The 5,167-nt window shown below is 42.0% G+C and overlaps 1 non-coding gene across 1 annotated transcript; it reads left to right on the forward strand.

The window, feature by feature from the left end:
- The first annotated feature begins 4,360 nt into the window (after nucleotides 1-4,360).
- Nucleotides 4,361-4,467, forward strand: LOC141625204 (small nucleolar RNA R71). The gene has a single exon (XR_012534996.1). It is a non-coding gene; the product is annotated as a small nucleolar RNA R71 (small nucleolar RNA).
- The last annotated feature ends 700 nt before the right edge of the window (nucleotides 4,468-5,167 follow it).

The raw sequence follows: 5,167 nt of genomic DNA on the forward strand, positions 1-5,167 counted from the left end.
CACTCTCTTCAGGGTCTCAGTAAGAGCATCCTGGTGCTCTAACATCTTAACGATGTCATCCACGGTCATAAGCTCAGCTCTCGCGTACAAAGCAGTTCTCTTGGGCGGCATCTTGAAGCTATATAAGAAAGGGGTAAACATAAACACACGTACTAAACCTCAAAACACGAAAGCACGGTGCCCAGAACCCACTCGATCGAGTTCCCAAACACACTCGATCGAGTAACGGGCTACTCGATCGAGTGCCCCACGTACTCGATCGAGTACCCAAACTCAGAACCAAACGGACCTTCGATCTCTTTCCTACTCGATCGAGTATCTAGGCTACTCGATCGAGTGACCCCCTACTCGATCGAGTACCCTAGTTACTCGATCGAGTGCCCCAAAACTCGATTCTGGACTCAAAATCGCCAAAAACCCACCCGATCGAGTCAGTCCCACTCGATCGAGTAACACTAATTCGTAAGAGCTACCCGCATGTTACGTCATATGCTAACATGTTAAACTTTATAAATCACATATTATATCATAACAATCGCCACGTTGTAAAACATTCAACATGTTATCATTTCATCAACAGTTTCTATATATCATCACTTTTCTTTCACCTTCTCAACTTCCAACTTCGAACATCCAACAATCAACACATTCTATCACATTTGTAAACAAGTCAACCAAACACACATACGACTCGACAAACACTTCCCCAATGTGACCGGTTCAAAGTTGTAGGGCGACCCCTGCGACTTTAGGACGTCTCCCAAGCCTTTGCACTAGCTCCCACAACTTTTACCCCGGGTTTATTTTAATTGACTCCCTATGTTCATTAAGTTCATTGGTTACAGGTTTCGGGATCGTCGCTCACGATACCATTTGTAACACCCCATACTCCAAGTGCCTTACCAGGACCACTCAGGTATGAAGACATTACCATCTCGGTTACCCGAGGCAATGATAATCAAACAACAATAAAGAAACAACGTTTATTATAAATAGTTTAACGAATAGTTACAATCCATGAAACCAACTAAAAGTGCGATACATTATTCTCAAACGACTGTCTAACTGAAAAGTAAATAAACTAAAGGCTACAGCGGAAGACTCCTAACATCATGTCGTGGCATCCCAGCTATCCCAGTACTCATCTCAATACTGTTCAATATCTCGCTCACCATCCCGAATGGATCACCGCAGTTTACAAAAAACAACACCGGGGTCGGTACTAATCACACAATCAATATAGATAACAATAATAAGGCAAACAGACAAATTGAATGTTGTCACACACACACACACACCACCAACCAACTCCCATCATCTCAATCTTGTGTCCTTTGGACCACCCTGCCCGATGGGGGACGCGGCCTGTTCCCACCTAAGCCCCGCTCATCATACCGAGCGATAACCCAGTCCCATTAATGTGCACATCCCCTTCCATGGCGGGTTCCACGAAGGGCGAAACTAGGGCGTGAAGTCACTCCCACAAGTGACCCCACTCAGCCGAGAACGCATCTCGAGAACCATCAACAAACACAACCACAAACACAAGACAATCATTATATCAAACAACCAAATACAAAGACATCACCAATATCCCATTATGGGACTAATATCGAGTAGGAAATCCTACCGGAAAGCACAATGATCGAGACGGTATCAACAAATTGGTGAGTCAAAATGCCTCTTCTACGAACCCTCCTCCTATCATATAACACATATAGGCTATACATCACATACTACACACAAAAACCCCCAATCCCTAAATTAGGGTTTAACCAAACTTAACAAAACACTATAAAAATTATATTAAAAGCTTACCCTCGACGCAAGGAACTCAACGACACGAAAAACGACAAGAACCGACCGTCTGAACTCCGGGAATTGCTAAGAATGCGATTAGGAAGATGAACTGGTTGCTTTCTCTCTTAAACAGGGTTTTAGGTTTTGTAAAAGTGATTTAAAACAATGACGATTATGTTTAAATACCTTAATCGCATAATTAACAAAACCCGAGAAAACTCCCCGTAAAACCGGACACTCGATCGAGTACCCCCTTACTCGATCGAGTACCCCAGCTACTCGATCGAGTACCCAACAGGTCAGAAACTATTTTATTTCGCAACTTGCCCTTACTCGACAGAGTAAGGGCTACTCGATAGAGTACCCCAAGACATATAAATACGGAGTATTACAATTCTCATGGTAAAGGTCTTGCATAGACCCTTGCACATTGTTGTCTTCATTGTGGTAGTCCGGGTCAAAATGTTGACAAGAATCCATTAAGCCTTGGTCTAGAGTCATAGCATTCCTAATGCAGGGATTAACCAATCCCTCAAATTCATCGTCCCATAGACCGTAAACTTCATTTGCTTTCTCTCCTATGTAGGGTTGATCATGAGTTGACGAGACCAACTCCTCTTCCTTATTATCAGGGCCAATGAGGCCTTCATCAAAACTTGTCATGGGTCAGCTTTTCAAGCTCTCATTCTTGTTGTGAAAAATTCCATGCTCTCCGAATATAGCCATTTCAACATCATCAATATCTTTCTTCCAATTGGGCGGTGTGTCTTTGCCCTTCCCTTTGAGATTTCCATCCTTTCCTTGTTCTTTGAATGGAGATTCCATCTTCTTCTTGTCACCCTTCCGAGTATAGTGATCAACCATAAATCATGGCTCAAACAAATTGGGAGCTCTCATAGTCTTATCAAGGTTGAAGGTGATTGTTTCATCACCTACTTCAAGTGTGAGCTCTCCTTGTTTCTTATCGATCACCGCTCCGGCGGTGTGTAGGAATGGTCATCCTAAAATGATTGGAATATTGGAATCCTCCTCCATGTCATCAATGACAAAGTCCACCGGTACGAAGAACTTTCCAACTCTCACGGGTACATCTTCCCATACCCCTAGTGGTTTCTTTGTTGAACGATCCGCCATTTGTAAGGTCATGTTGGTGCACTTAAGCTCTCCCACTCCTAGTCTTTCACATACCGAGTATGGCATGACACTCACACTTGCACCTAGGTCACATAGTGCCTTGTTGATTGTGGTATCACCAATGGTACATGGAATGGAGAAACTCCCCGGATCTTTGAGCTTTGGAGGGGAATTCCCTTGTAGAATTACACTACTCACTTTTGTAAAGGCAGTGGTTTCTAACTTTCGGATGGACTTCTTCTTGGTTAGAATATCTTTCATGTACTTTGCATAGGCCGGAACATGACAGATTCACTCCATGAATGGTATAGAAACTTCTAAGTTCTTCACAATCTCCATGAACTTTCCAAGTTGCTCATCAAACTTGGGTTTAGCTTGGCAACTTGGGAATGGAAATCTAATCAAAATAGGCTCTTTCTCAATTTCCTTAGCCTTCTCTTCATTTCTCTTATTTTATGAGTCATTGGTTGTTATCTCTACCACCTTAGGATTTCTCTTTAATAGCTCAATTACATCATTTTGCTTGTCATTCTTCTCAACAATACCTTCTTTAACTTGCATCTATGGCCCCCAATATCTAGTACCGCTCCTCAAGTGGATAACATTGATGGTCTCATGTCTTGTGGGAGAATTACCTTGAGGAGGTAATTGTCCCTTTTGTCTTTGGGAGATAGAAGAGGCCAATTGAGACAATTGAGTCTCCAACATTTTGGTGTGAGCAAGGATGTTGTTGATGGTGGTTTCTTTAGCTTGACTATCCCTTTGCATTTGAGCAAAGAAATCTTGTTGGCTATTTTGCATTTGGAGGACCGCTTTTTGGACATCAAAGGCTTGGTCATTGGGTAGATTGTAGTATGGTCTTTGAGTGGGATTTCTCATTGGAGGTGGTGTGTATGTGGGTTGAGGGTTTTGGACATTTTGGTTCTTGTATGAAAGGTTTGTATGGAATTTGGTATTCTCATTATAGTAGTTGGAGTAAGGGGTGCCACTCTTGTTTGCTTGGAAGGGATTCACTTGTTCAATTGTTCCCCTACATTCATTTTGATCATGCCCCAAGGTTCCACAACTTTCACATAATCCATTTGGGATTAAGGATGATGCCATCATAGCATTGACATGTTGTTTGGGTGATTTGGAAGCTTCATCAAGCTTAGTTATGGCCTCCTCAAACTTCAAGTTGATGGTGTCGATGTGAGCACTTAGTTGAGCACCCAATTGTGTGATGAAATCTACCTCATGCTTTCCTCCTCTAGTGGCCTTTCGTGGTCTTTTATATTGGGAATTATGAACCGCCATCTCTTCGATTTTGGCCCATGTTTGATTGTCATCAACCTCGGTGAACCTCCCATTGGACCCCATATTAAGCACATTTGTTGAGTCTTCATATAAGCCATTCCAAAATTGTTGAACAAGGAACCACTCACTAAGTCCATGGTGTGGACAAGAGCGACAAGTGTCCTTAAATCTCTCTCATGCTTGATATAATGATTCCTCATCCCTTTGCTTGAAACCGGTGATTTGGTCTCTCAACATGTTGGTCTTCTTCGGAGGATAGAACTTCTTGTAGAAGGCAAGTGCTAACTTCTTCCATGAATGAATACCAAGTGTAGCTTTGTCTAGGCTCTTCAACCATTGCTTTGCAGCTCCAATCAAGGAAAAAGGAAACAACACCCATCGAATTTGGTCTTGGGTCACTCCGGTTTGAGAGATAGCATCACAATAGTCACAAAAAGTTTCCATGTGTGGATGAGGATCTTCACTAGGCATCCCTCCAAATTGGCTTCTCTCAACTAATTGTATGAATGCAGATTTGGCAATGAAATTACCGGTTAAGTGAGTGGTCGGACTCACTTGGAGCTTAATTTTCGGTTACTTGTCGTTAGGAGCATCTAGACCAAAACAATATTTATAACTTCACAAACAACTCTACTATTAGAAATGAGGCAAGTAAAGGTCGGATCCCAAGGGACGGGTATTGATGTAGGATTTTCGATTGCAAGTAGCGGTGTCTAGGGGTGTCACGATTTGGGTTGAGATAAGAAGATCACTAAACTAAATAGCAATAAAAGTAAACAAGCAAGATGATTAAAATGAGATGTAAACAATTGATAAAAAGCACTAGGGTGTCAAGGGGTCATAGGGGATTCATGGGAATTGATCATATACAAACATATTCTCAAATTATAAGCAAGCAATTATTGTTGTGATGGATTGAGTTGGTTTATATCTTACA

This window comes from Silene latifolia, chromosome X (assembly GCF_048544455.1).
Source record: "Silene latifolia isolate original U9 population chromosome X, ASM4854445v1, whole genome shotgun sequence".
Taxonomy (NCBI): domain Eukaryota; kingdom Viridiplantae; phylum Streptophyta; class Magnoliopsida; order Caryophyllales; family Caryophyllaceae; genus Silene; species Silene latifolia.